At 36.4% G+C, this 14986-nt stretch overlaps 1 long non-coding RNA gene across 2 annotated transcripts in view; it reads right to left on the bottom strand.

The window, feature by feature from the left end:
- The window catches only part of LOC146598792 (uncharacterized), a 49547-nt gene that overhangs the window by 19934 nt on the left and 14627 nt on the right, over nt 1–14986 (bottom strand). Inside the window, exon 1 of one of the 2 annotated variants that reach the window (XR_014895201.1) lies at nt 880–974. The exons of the other annotated variant lie outside the window; for it this stretch is intronic. This is a non-coding gene — a long non-coding RNA (uncharacterized LOC146598792). Of the gene's footprint in view, nt 1–879; nt 975–14986 lie in introns of those variants that run through there. 2 annotated transcript variants of the gene reach the window in all.

The raw sequence follows: 14986 nt of genomic DNA, 5'->3' as shown, positions 1-14986 counted from the left end.
GTGGTTTTAGAGAAACGACACTGTTTGATGTTTGCAATCTTTATTATAAGAAATTATGGAAGTCATGCAACAGTTTTCAAATCTTTTAGTAACAGAAGGGAAATTTCTTCCATAGCCTGTTTGGGTATCCCTGTGTGTGTGTAGGTGCCAAGGAAGGGCCGCATGCCTGAAAGCTTGTCTGTTTTTGCAACTGTCAATTTAGCTARAACAGTTACTCTATCCTCTTAAAAGTTTTGCCTTGGAGATAGCCTTAAACATTCACAACCTCAAAAATATTAGTACTTTTTAGACATTTTGATATTTAAAAAGAGAATATACACAACCACAGAAAAAATAATAAAATTCAGTTAGGATAATCATACACATGAACTTCATCCACTTTCCTTTTGATCTCCCCCTCTTGATCTTCTAAATATTTTACTGAAAATGCCTCTCTGCACTTTAAGTTCATACTTTAATAAGGTCTACACATATAAGGAAAGTTTAATGAGAAAAACCTTTGCAAAATTCACAAAGTATATCAAATACAAATGCCTTTCTCTGAAAGATGAAACTGTTTATCAGCAGAGGAGAAATGACAGATCACAACAGACAACAACAGACAGCAAGGAACAAAATGCCTCTGTTACAAATGGACTGTACCAGCTTCTGCTTTGTGTACATATTCTTGTTGGAAGAGGTGCCTTCAGTTACGGAAGTTCCCTCCAGCTTTTGCTATATTTKGAGACCATAAGATCTGAAAACCACAACAGTGCACTCCCATTTCAATTTAAAGAATGCCACCCTTTGACATTCCTGTGCATCAAATAGCTTTAGGAATGATTCCTTGAAATACAAGTTTTTGTAATTATTTTCTGTATTTTCATTATTCATTATTACCTGCCTGTCCAACTGCATTACTTGTGCCTTCAGAAGATTGACGCATCTTTCATCAAAATTTTCACTTCTTATTTCTTCTGTAAGTTGTTTACAGTGATTTCTAGGAAATAAAATATAGTGCTAAATATTAATTTTAAAAAAATCAGAAGCTGACCATTAATGTAATTATTTTACATCTTTGACCAAAGTTTAGAATTTCTGTTTTGAACWGAGACTGACAAGCATCTTCTGTCCCAAAGATAGGAACATACAGTCAGGAGAAGGCTGCAGCTTCACTGACAAGCCTACATGGTTTCATATATGGCAATTTMATATACCATGCCCAGTTTTTGGAGTGCCAAGCTGAAGAAATTACTCAGGTGAAGCCTTCAGCAGCACCCAGTTACTCTCTGCTTTCTTTATAGAAAGCAAGGGGAAAGCCAGCCACTATCTGCTTGCTCTCCTTTTCATCACACTTCCTGCTTGCTTAGTTTCTTCTTCCCCTAATTATTTGCCCCAACTTTAAACTGACCCTTGTATTTATGCCTCTCTCTCTCTGTTAGAGGTGTAGCCACTTTTACTGGTTCCTGAAGTAAAATGAGATCCTAAAAGTGCCACAACCGATCTGTTTATAAACCTTCCAGATTCCTAAAGTAGTATTGCCCTTTTTTTTGGCTCAAATAGATCATGAGTAGTAACCGGAACCATCTGAATCTATTTGAGAATGTTGCTGCAACTACAAAAATAGAAAACACACATTCATTTTCGTAGATTAGCAATTTTATATTAAATCATAAAAAATGTTACTTTTTCCTAAGCTAAACATTTTTATGTTAAATGTAATGATCCATGTCTTCAGAATTAATATTGAAATGTTTGACCTAATAGCTGAAGCTGGAAAGACCAGGAACACATTAACCCCCTTAACTTTTGAGATGCAGTCTCTCTATACCCTTCATGAAGCAGCTGTAACATAGCTGTGTTAATCAGCACCATACTCAATCATGTCCTGTTATTTCAGAGAGTCTGGTAGCTAAAAAAAGACTGGTGTTTTTTTTTCTGTCATGCAAACATTAAACTGTTAATGAACATAGTTTAATCAACTTCATTAATGCAGTGTTTCRTATCAAATTAAGTGATCTAATTAATTTAACACATGCTTTCTGCTTAGATACTTCATAAATGAGTGAAGTGTATGTGGAGTTGGAAATTAGTGTGAATCCATTTCCAGTGCCCAGGTTCTAGGCCTGAGGAACCACAGAGTGAACTGAACCTCCAGTAACAGTTCACAAAACTGTCTACATTATATAAACTTCTCACAGGGCATACCCACATGGCAGCAGTTGATTTTTGAGAAAGCACTGCTAGACATACAGGTTATTTTTTTAAAAAAGCAACAAAAGTTCCAGAATGTTTGCAGCATGCAAAGTTACGTTCAGGCTGACAAGCTGATATACCGAATACCTTCTCCACAGCAGACAACGGACCACACACAAAGCATTAATGAATACATTTTAACTTCTTCACACCTTCTCACTTCTGGGTGAAATAAGGCAGTTACTCACATGTCTATCCTTGTTCAGTCTCTTAACCTGAAACTATTTACTTTCAGTGAATTACATCTGATCTTAATCAATATCTTGAGTTCTACCTTCTATTGAATTCAGATATGCCATCATATTGTTGATAACCTGTGCGTAATGTCTTCATCCATTTTAACTGTCTCTCAGTACGTATCAGTTTCTGTATCATTAAACCAACTAGGACCAACAGCCATACATATTAGTTAACAGCAGACTTAGTTCGAATTCATCCTTGTTTTCATTTTTGTCATTACAACATGTCAATAGTAGTGGTAGTGTCCAATACAAGTTGTCATATAGTAAAACAGCTGTGCAAGGAACGATATGTAATTATTCACTGCTTTGTAATAGAATTACCACAAATATTTCAAGCCTGTGCTACAAAAAGGCCTGAAATCCTCCCATAATTAAATTTCAAAAATAAATTACTATGTCAGCAATATTTGTTTCATAGGAGCGTCATCAAAGTTAAATGATTTTTTGAAAAAGTAAACTATTTAAAAAACTATGTTCTGTTAAATATTTTCTGACAAGCTCTAAAATAAGCCCTCTCCACTGTGCCATTCCCTTAAATCCCTGCACCAGCAGTAGCTAGAATTTGTAATTCTTCAGATCTATGCTCAATTCCATTTGCAACACTGCTAGTGGCTTTGAAGCTGTAACTTTGGCTTTTCCACTGCAATACGCGTGCAATGGTGACAGGATAGCTGTCACTCTGCACCAGGTTGTGTAGATAATGTCCTTTCCAGAATTTTTAACCAAGTATAATGAGATTCAATTTATATTGGATATCAAAATCAATAATGAAACCAATTCTGAACTTAATTTAAAGAAAGCTTGAATTTAATTGATCAGGTAACATGCAAACAGCATTACTCCTTTCTTTGGGAACACCACAAGTTTTTTTGGATCAAAAATTTCTGCTCTTCCCACCAGTAGCTCTAAAGATTAACTCATTACCAATAAATCATAAGCAACTCATAACCTATCTATCTATCTACATAGTATGTCTAAAAGTGCCCACTCACACCCCACAAATATTGCAGCTTCACAGTGCATTGATACAAAATGAAAAAAAAAGAAATCCTAGCAGAAACGTCCAGTACCAACAGCACAGCTTTCAAGACCAGCAATCTGTTGCAATACAGCATTATTAGCTAGCAAAAGAGTGACTATTTAGGGTAGTAAAAACAGAGCAAATACTTAATTCCCTGATTCACCTGATCATCTACTGGACTCTAAAATGGAAAACAAAATTTAGAGGAAGATTATCCGCCATTGCCAAAGAGGAACTCAGACAGGATACTTGAGGCAAACAGGACAAGTAGTTTGGTGGAAAGCATTCAGGTTTCATAAACATACATGCTCCCTTTCTCTTCTCTCCATTAAGATTCTGATCTGATCTGTTTACCTCTGCTTGTGAGTGGAAAGAAGTGCCCAGTAAGTCACCAAGATATCCAAGTAGTTTCCATATTTTCAGATAAAGAACTGAGATGATGCTGTTTAAAAGAATTCAGTAAGGAACACCTGGCAAAAGAGTAACACTTAAAGAATAAACAGAATAATGTAAAGGGATATGTTACCACTACTTCAGCCTCGGGTAGAACAATGGAATAAGAAACAATCCAAAAAAGTTAAAAGCCAATAGCATAATCCTACTCAATGTTATTTTTCTTAGGACTCACTGAAAAATAGATCTGGCTTTGGGTGGAAATTTTGTTTTGTCCATTGTTGCTTCCAAGAGGATTAAAACTTAGACAAAGATATTGGCTATTCAAAATAGTTTAATTCATATAAAGYATACGCTTTAAGACTTGTAGAGCATTTGGATGAAAAACACTGTTTAAAAAAAGCTTACTTAGCAAACAGAGCCCTTTAAAAATGTCATAGCTAGCAAAGTCCATAAGTAAACTTTTCTACACACAGCAATTAACGTAGTAAAACTGATCCAAAAAAACAAGTACAAAACCAGCATCAATAAGAGTTACAGGTAACAAAAAGTTTNAAAAAAAAAAACAGGGAAGTGTCACTTACGCGTCATAACAAGGAGCAATGTGTTACACAATAGATCAGGCAATGTAGTGTATTCCCTTTTCTTGAAGCTACCATGAAATACTCAAGTTACAATGCAGTAATAATACACATAGACCGTTACTACCCAGTACTTGATGTTCAATAACTTGATTTCCAAATCCTTGGGTGACTGTTATTTTACCAATACGAAGACAACAGCCAATGTCAAGATTATGCACACAGAAGGAAAAAACATAGCCAGAATGGAGGAGCAAAAATCTGGTTAAACACAAATCCCAATATAACATATCAAAGGACATTAACAAGCTTTAGACACCAAAGAAATACCAAGGAAAGTCTTGGTGCTACATGTGTGGTGGTTGGGATGGTTATGTACAAGAATTCCTAAAATGAGAATTAGAATGAAATGGTCCTCCAGCTGCAGCGAATCTATCACCAGCTGACAAAGATCTTGCCTCATCACACGGCTTTTATCCATGCTTTACAGCAAAGAAAAGCTCCTGTAATTGTTCTCAGACTTTCTCTAGTCATACAAATACATACACACACAGGGGTCATGTATTATATATAAATAATAAAACTCCCTTTCTTTCTGTGCCATTCTGTATCTGGTATAAAATCACAAAAGTATTGCAGAAGCAACCCTATCCATGCAAAAGCTATGTCAATGGAGCATAGGAGAGCTGAGGGTGCAAAATATCCATGCACAAATAAACAAACAACAGTTTCAGCCTGCTTATGAAATCRTATGATATTTCTTTACAGATATATGTGTTCATCAACAGCTGAAAGTTTTTTAAAAGGAACTGATACAGGACCTTTTCTAGATCCACTTCTTCYTCCTCCAGAAAAGTACACGTAGAACTGATCCATTAGACACACACAGTGACAGAATACACATATTTAAACTTCACATTTAAAGAGGTGGCAAACATTCACATATAACTTTTGCTTATAGCCTGATAAATTTCTATTTTAACAGGAGTAGGAAGTCCACTGATGTATTTTTCTCCTTTATTAGAAGATTATCCTAGCATCATGGACTTCTAGAGAAATGGTTGCCTGCACAAGTTTCAGTAAGTGCCCTTCAAACAGAATGTAGCCACAACTGTAAGAATTTAAAACATACACAAGAAAACTCCGCCAGCTTATTAAATCTTTGCTGACAGCTGCTATGCTGACAAAAACAAACTTCTGATTGCTATTTATTACAGTCAATATATGCAATAGTTGACTATTGGTTAAAATAGCTGATGTGAATGTATCCTGTACTACAAATTCGACTACAAATTTGTGCTAATAACTGAGAATAATACTTGAGCATATTTAAAAAGAATAGGTGGATTTCAAAAAAAATAGTATATTTAAAAGTATGCATTTACTTTTTCCATAACACAGTCATTAAAAAAGAGTCTCAAGAGTAAAAATGCTTTTGGCGAAGTATTAGTTTGTAATGCAAATGAATGAAGTACTGAGAATTGGATTTAACTTTTTAAAATAAAATGGTCTCCTAAAGGGGAAAAAAATACATACGCTATTGTGTGTAAATTCATTTTCCAGCAGTCAGCAAACACTAAACTGTATTTAATTCACCTCCTATTCCCCTTACTTCAGTGGAAATTAAATGAAGTACTAGTATAAAATAGTTCAGTCAACATCACCCAACGCATCCTTTTCCAGACAGGTACATTTTAAAAGATCCCAGTGCCATAACTGAAAAGAGTGGAGAAAAAATACAGAACATTATTTCCACTTACATCTCAGCTATGAGAAAAAACTGCTCGTACTGTCCACTTATGCTGTTACATTTCTTCCATAAAGCTCTGTGGAATTACAAAAGTTAAACTGAAATAAATAAATAAATCAAAATTCTGCCTCTACTCTTCATTTTCATTAAATGAGATATCTCAGCTTCTTGGGCTGGATTTTTCCCTCATGAATATTTACTTCTGCAAAATAACTACTTAAAGAAAACAGAGTATTAAAAAGAGGACTACATAGCTATCTTAAAAGTCTTTAAAAGTATTATAAAGCATTCACATTTTAATGTGTTTTGTGGAATCTTTGCCAGTAGAAGTTAACAGAGAGCAGTAAGAAACTTTTTTGCAGTACAGTTTGAAGTACTCAGTGTTTAACAGTGTTTAGGATTGCAGAAAGGTGAAATTAATGGCCTGATTGTAAATGTAGGTTGATGAATCTGATAATTTTCAATGCACTGTACACATTATTCAATGCTAATACGCATATACAGAAATGAAATTTCAGTTGCACAGTTGAGAATTACACAGACTTGTTTATCAAGGGCAACCAAGAGAAGATTTTAAACAACCTATTACAGCCCTTTATGTTTGCACTGCAGCAGCACATACTAAGCAAGCTCTCACTGAGGCATCACATCTGTATGCAAGAGAAGCAGGCAATCAGGACTGAGGACCCATCTACACCACTAGATGCAGTCTACTGGCAAGACAGAGACTTTTGGCCTAGATCTGAAAAAAAAAAAAAAAAAAAAGTGTGACAATTAATTAGTACCAGGCTTCATTATTAGCTTGACTATAACTGCATGCTAAGAGGTTTAACTGACTTTGGGATCCAAGGTAGCATCCTTGTAGAGCACTCTGGTGCTATATCAGCTTGACTGTCAACAGTCAGTAGGTCTCAAAAAAGTGCAAACACTCCTACTTTAGAGATTCCCATCCATCAGCTTACAACCAAAATCAATGAATTCAAAATTGACTGACAAGTCACATTTTTCTTACTCTTTCAAGTCTCCCACCAAACTTCCTACCTTTGTTACAGTAGACAAGTCATTCGTCAGTTGTACTAATTGGTTTAAAGCTGGTATAGATCATTTAAAATAACTTCAGACAGGTAACTTCACAACCTTTTTATCATTTTTATAACCCCACTAGAAGAAGTGACAACAGTGCACCTGCATCTCTGTGACACAGTGCCTTGGCAATGGGAAATGCAACAGAGAATTTGCTCAAAATTTTGACTCTGCTTTGGAGTCACAAATTGCACCAGTGAAACAACTTTACTAGAGATTAAAAATTATCTCCCTGCTTTTCAGAAGCCCTCTTACCATCTATCACACACACGATGAAAATCCACGAACGTACATGCTTCTTATTCCCATTTTCTCAAATATTTGCCGAAGTTAAAATCTTTTACTTCACAAAGCGAATGTTTTCACCACAATCCACAGATGCTTTCCTTGTATCTTCCCAACAGTTTCAAATGTTTTAAAATACCTAAAATAAGATTTAGCTTATAACAAACAGGGAAGTAACCACAATGTTTCTTTTGTCCCACCAACCTCCCCTCCTCACTCCAAAATTAGACATATGATGCCTTCCTTTTATACCCAAAGTTTCTTCCTAACCTCCAAACGAATAGCATTGGTATAGAATGTTTTCCAGTCAGCTTTTCCATACCTGTCTTTAAGAATTCAGCAGGAACATTATCAGTGCCCTGTAACAATTATCTTTGAATGTTCTGACTGAACCTTGACTCTCTTCAAAACTCCATGTCTTTCAAAAGTGTCTCAGCCAACTGAGAAAGTCATTTGTTATTCACCTTTTTCTGTCACCACGGAAAAGCTCAAAAAAATATTCCTCCAATTTTTCCTAACTGCAGTCTTGAGGACTAAAAGATTTCCATATCTAGCCTGTAATAGGCTAGATTACAATTGCTACTCTTTCCTGCAAATACTACTAACATTACAACACGCTCTCACATTACTATTACCATCACTCTCTCTGTTATTAAGGCAGGTAAGCACTGCCTTTTGGCCTCACAAGGACAGATGTACACACTTTCATGAGAATTACATGGTGGTAGCTCTKCTGACAATATGACTTTTGAGTTGAAGAATACTCTTGAATGGAAAATAATATGTTAGTACTCTAAGACAGCCCCCAAAGGTTAATATTCTGATGTCATTAAAGAAATAAACATATATATAACAAGAAAAGATACAACTATCATGAAAAATTTTAATTGATCTTGGGAAATACACAGAACTAAAACAGCAAAACCCTCTCTATATCATAAAGGGAGAGTTCTCAACTACCTTGAAGTCAATGGAAGAAAAAGGTTCACGTATCCAAGTGCAGATGATATTTTTTGCAYAAAATTTCTACTAAACAAACCAAAACATAACGATCTGAAGTAGTCCCATAGACAACGTTCAGAATTTACCACAACACATTTGAGTTTAAAACCAAGATTGTATTGTGTTCTCTTTTAAATTTATCTTCAGAGCTACTCACATGTTATCTTACATAGGGTTTGGCTTGGTTTTTTTTCCAGAAATGGAAACAAGTTTTACAGAAAATGGTGACCAAATAATGTCCAACTACCATAAAGATTTTAAGACTGCATCCAACTTGGCAGATTTTAAATCATTTAGACAAACTGGAGAATTGTTCCCCCCCCCCAAATAAAAAAAATAATATGAAATATTACAGTTCTAAATGAGTAATTGTGAATATTACCACAATTTTATTCTCCCAAATAAGTATGACAGGATCCTCTCTGCTTCATGAAAGAGTATTCTGATGAAGTTCTCCAGTACAATGAAACAACTGCTCTGGCTATCATGATTTATTACATCTGTTTTAAAGAGATGTAATTTGAAGCTATTATCCAACTCATTTTGTTTGTCATAAAATGTGGAAGATCTGCAAAAGAAATACAACAACTAGGGAAACAAGAAGGAGATGTAAAAAGACATGTTACAAACACCCAATTTAATCAGATTGTTTTTGTAAAAGTTGTATATATTAACCAGATTTTAAATAAGAAAATTGAACAGTTCTAGAACTGAATACACACAGCACAACAGGACAGTAAATTCTACTGCATTAACAGTAATCGCAGCCATTTCACAATTCAATCTTCTACTGAAGATCCAGAACAGAATCTGTATCTACTCCCAGTTTACAATCCAGATTCTAACATTGTTTTATGTAATCCCTTTAGCCTAGTAACAGAGAAACTCCTCTCCTTATGAAACTCAAACATTCCCCCCACCCAAAGCATCATTTTATTTCTAGTACCCATTAAGGTTAACATGATGTTACACACTATTTAAGAAACAGAACTAGCAATATCAGAAATAATCAGTTTATTCACATATTAAGTTCACCCCACCTCCCTTTTTATAGCACAGAACAAAGTCGTTATTGTCTTTCAAAAGTCGACAGATCACTACTTCATGTAAAATGAAGAAGTAATGTCACCCTTTTCTATATAACACCCTGTCTTTTGCTCTCCTTAATGTTTAGATTAGTTAGAACTCATTCCCAGGCATGAAGACATGATTAATGCAGTGGGGATTAGCTTTGTTTTTAACTGGATGTTTAAAAACTATCCTCTCCACTGTGAAATCTGAGAAATACATACAACTGGAGAACACTTCATATATTCAGTTTTACATTTACAAAATGTACAATTTTATATTATAATCTTTGCATCAAAAAATTCAATATTTCTAACGATAAAAAACCATAAAAGTGCAAGAAAAAGAGCCAAAATCTATTCCACTCAGCTTCTGACTGCCCAGTGAAAGAAATATATTCTGACCTGAAACAGCACAGAGGGCAAAAAGAAAGATTTTACAAGTGTAAATCTTAACTTTTTTACTAGGAAAGAATATTCAGAGTACATTTGGGTGATCACTGAAGGGCCACTCCAAGATACAAAGCCAAGTCTGTATTTCCATGAAAATCATATGCCAAAGCAAGCTCATTTTAAAAATCCTACCCAGCATATAGAAATATACCTAATGAGAAGGAGAAAAAAGAAAAAAGAAAAAAAAAAAGGTCTAGTGAAATGTTTACCTTGCCAGTAACCATTATCTATTTATGACAACACCTCATATATACTCTGAATCAATCATATTGCTCACAGAGCTTTTATTTACGATGTAGTTAATTCTTACAGATGTTTAAAAACACAACAGACTCCAAACTCTGTACATACAGAGAAAAATTACCAGCAGAGAATACTAACGAGTCTAAATTTCTTTCCAAGCTTTGCCAAGGATTCAAGTACACGATGAGCAGCAGACTGAACTCTGCTCAAGGCAAACGCATTTCCCCCTCCCCTTTCTGTTCTGAGGGGATTAACCAGCACCTCTTCCAACAGCTTCATTTCTGCCTGTTACAGTAACTTTTCCCTTCTGAAACCACGCAAACTAGTTTCGTAGCCCAAGCCAAAGAGGCAGCTCTGTGGCAAGGTGGGCACCGAGCGCACGCTCAGGCGAGCGAGCGCGGCCGAGCCCAGTAGGCAGGCGGGACCCGCCGGGGGCCGAAGCCAGGCCTCTAACGAGCGAGCAGTTCCGGCCGGGCAGGACAGGCCTTAGCCTCCGCGGGGGACGCCTGCAGCCCCAGAGAGGGAGGGCGCCGAGAGCGGCGCCCCGCGCGCTTCGCCGTCAGACACAGGTGACCGGACAGTGAACTGTGCGCTCGGCACGGAGCGGCCGGCCGCCCGGTCCGACCCGGCCTCGCCGGGCCTTTGTTTCCTCTTCGCTTCTCGAATTACCAAGCACAGCTCAATGGATCATATTGTTTGCTACTGTCATTTAAAACAAAGCAAGAGATCTGCTGAAATAGAGATATTGTTTGAAAACTGTACCTTCAAACCCCAGTGATTATTTTTATTCAAAGGAAATGCTTGCTGACGTAACTGAATACCACAGAACTAATCTTAACTGAATAAAGATAAAAAACATCACTAGCAAAAACAGGCTTTGAAAAATAGAATTGTTCAGCATCATGTTTTAGATATTTCAAAACTGTTATTAAATAAAGTCACTTTTTTATGTATACTAGTTTCTAAATAAAGAATAAACCTAAATACCAAGCTCTTTAATAATAAGGATTATTAGCACTAGAATTTTGTACTAGCACAAAAACTCAAAGAAGACAAGAGCTTTTATACACATGATCTGTATCTAGCTAAAAGATACATATATAGCTTTATTTTTTAAAAATCATATTGCCACTTTAGAGTTCTGACAGGCACAGAAATCTTGGAAAGCAGAGTTCAGCTGGCCAGGGTGGCTCCTTTAACAGCTTATTTATAATTCATTGAAATAATGTAGGTTAAATGTCTTAAAAGCTTATAGCATCAAAAAACTGATAACCAAACCTAAATTAAGTAGKGATGCCCTATTAACTGCAAATGTTATCAGATGCACAAAGCTAATGTAGGTAAAGAAAGGATATTGCATTCTACACAATAATGTCAAATATGTATTAACAAATTGCTAAGGTACACAAATTCTTCCTCTCCTGCTAAGATTTCAAAAGTTAGAACATTAAAAATAAACTAGAATTTATGAGGTTACACCCTTCTGACATGACTTCTTGTGCATGACATTATTAGCATCATTACTAATAACATTACTGTGTTCAGTCATGTTCTTTTCTCAAACACTTTTTCAAAAGCAATTCAATTTAAATTCTAGAAATGAAATATCGGAAGTACAAAAAAGACCTAAAGAAGTCATGCAAAATTATATCATCTTGGTTCCAAAATAGCAGTAATCTTTTCAATAGGAAAACACATTTGACCCTTACAGTGTTTGTTTCATTTTCAGTGACAAGCTAATGTGAATTTTAACTATTTGCTTTTCCTAAGTATCTCTCAGTCTCAAAGAGATATTTTATGAAAAAACAAGTATCATTGCAAACTGGCTTCGTACAGCCAATAATGTTCAATCTTTTGTTTAAAAGCAATTATTTTTATTAGTTTAGAAGTGTATTTCTCTTATCAGCAATATTATTAAAAATATCTTCTAAAATAAAAGAAAAAGAAACTGTATGAGGAGAGAGTGATACTTATTTTTATATTTAAAAACCTYTACCTAGCTGGAATAGCACATGGAGTCTCTGCAAAAATAACACCACATAAGCCACAGCAGCATGACTGCATTTGAGGACACAAATACGCWTGTAATACGTTCTTCTTTCCTTTCCTCCACAGCCAGAGAGTGGAACTTAGAATGTAAGTTAAAACAGATAAACGAACCCTGGAAATACCTTTCCCGGAAACCTTATTACACTGAGGAAATGTAATTTTGTAATTCTATTTAAAAAAACAAGGAAAGTAATCAGTTTAAATACTAGCATCCACACCAACTTCAATTCATCTACTTTACCAACCCAACTGCCAGAAATGCGCTTGCACACATTCAACCACCACCTTTCCAAAAGAAAGGCATGGAAAGCATAGCCCTAAGCCCAGCAAAGCTCAGCATTTATATTAAAGGAGGACTTCTGGCCGGAGAGGCCACAAAGCCCTGCAAGGGGCAACGAGGTAGAGAGGTGCGACAGGGAACGGAGCTGCACAGCAAGTTTAGGGTAAGATTTCATGTAAGATCTCCTCCTCCTTCTCTGKCAGAGGGGAAATGCTACCCTCCTCCACGCCACGCTCAGCCACATGTGCTTGGCTCTCCCTYGAGTTTGCTCTCACTCCCAGCCTGAGCAGCTGCTGAACAGGCCAAAGATGATCCCTTTTCCTTCTGCCCCACAGACCCTATTTTCCCCTAGCTCAATAAGCTGAAGTGGCTCACCGTGAGGCTGGAGGCACCTGGCAAAAGCAGGTAGCTGAGCAGAACTGTGCTATCAGCAGCAGCTGGCCATCTGATCAGGACTGCCTTCTGAAACTTCACTCCCATCAAAACAGTATTAAATAACAGGAGAAAATAAAAACTACAGCATTTCTAGAATGAACAGTTTGCATCAGAATTTGGACTGTCAAACTACAACAAGCAAAGGCATAATAGTTCTCAAGTCTAAAAGGCTTCAAAGAACTTCTATTCCATAATGCTCATATACAACTCTTCAAAGGAAGAGAAAAAACAAACAAAAAAAACCTTAAAGCTCAAAAAACAAGTGTACTACAAAAGACAGAAGTAGCCTGCAAACACAAGGATTAACTTCAACATGCAAGAATGGTCTTCTGAGTTCTGAACAGAGAGCCACAGCATCAGGCTGCCAGTGCCACCCCAAAAATCCCAGTGAAGTTAAATAGAGTCTTGCCTAAACWAAAATGACAAGATATACTACAACTATTCCAGTTTACAGGCAACAGCTAACATTGGGAAAACAAAGAAAATTCAGCTCAGCTTTCAGGTTGCCCCCTCTCTTCCACTCTACTCAAATACAACACTTACCTGTACTCACCTAGCATCATTTGTAAGAACCTGTACTTTGACAATAAGAATTTTAGTAGAAAGTTAGAGTACATAGAAAGCRTTTCATCTATTAGCAAACAGAAGTAATTGCACTAGTTATGATGTAAACACTGGATATATGTGACTGCATTTTGTTGTCCAAAATCCCGTTTCATTGCTTCCTCATTTTCTTCTATCCTATTGCCACTCATTCTCTTTTGTCAATAAATATTTTGGAAGCTCTAGAGATTTGAAGGAAAGAGAAGAAAGCTGGAGTTCTAAAATGCAATGTGAACTAGCAGTAGTGATCTGCAACAGGAACGCTTTAGATACAGCTCTGCTGCTAGAGTTGCAAGTTAAAAAAAAAAGTAGAATTATCTAAAAGCAAGTTCTATTCTAATTGATATCTTAGTTTGCACTGCTATTAMAAGGAATTCTATATTATTATTAATTCTATTATTGCTCCCAGTGAGGAAAGTCTGATGAACTGTTCAAATTAAAATTGGCTTTGTTCACATCAAGCAATACAGGTGTCTTACTTGTCAGGCAGAGAAACGTATTTACTGGAGAAAAAACAACAGAGAAAAATCTGTGAAATATTTACTGTGTCTGACCTACTTTACCTACATAAAAATTAACTCCCTTAACGAAGCAGAGTATACATTTCTTTAGGAATATTGTCCTATTTTTGTCCAAGGCACCAAGTGCTATAAACTGCACTGCTCTGGGCCACATTCAACCAAAAGGTGAACTAAGAAGTAGACACATTCCCACGTCACCCCCAAAATGGGCACCAGCGTCGTGCGCACCAGCGCTCTACAATGCTTATCCAAACCATACTGTGGAAAACTTGGGCTGCTGACTTCAGGGAAAAAAAAAAAAAAAAAGAGAGAGAGAAAAGTGTGTTAGCTTCCACAGCCATCCCCCAAGCAAGCCCAAGCATAGAGACTTCTACATGCACTCGGTTCTTCGAGGCCAAGAGAAAGGAACTAGGAGGAGGGATCAGAGGAGGGCCATGATAAACAGATCAGAGTTACAGTGCCTTCCTGAACTATTTACTTACAGCTGCGAGAAGCAGGTATCTAAAAATTGTAATTTAGCCCTGGCTGCCCAGATAGATGTATACTTAAAAAGTCTTYAGAGTTACTGTGAACTCTGGCTTTCAAAGGTTTTGGGGTACTTGGCTTTTAAAAAGTGACTCCTAAGTCCATAAAAGCAATACTCAAGAGAAACACAGCATTGAAAGCAATTCTTTATCCCCTTCAAAAATCACATTTTCCTACTAATGTTCCTGTCCTCTTTCAGAGGAAAGTGAAGCATTGCC

The sequence above is a fragment of the Rhea americana genome, unplaced genomic scaffold, assembly GCF_003343005.1.
Source record: "Rhea americana isolate MKP2758 unplaced genomic scaffold, rheAme1 scaffold_153, whole genome shotgun sequence".
Classification (NCBI taxonomy): Eukaryota; Metazoa; Chordata; class Aves; order Rheiformes; family Rheidae; genus Rhea; species Rhea americana.
The sequence above is the reverse complement of the archived record's forward strand: the minus strand, read 5'-3'. Positions and strand labels throughout refer to the sequence as shown.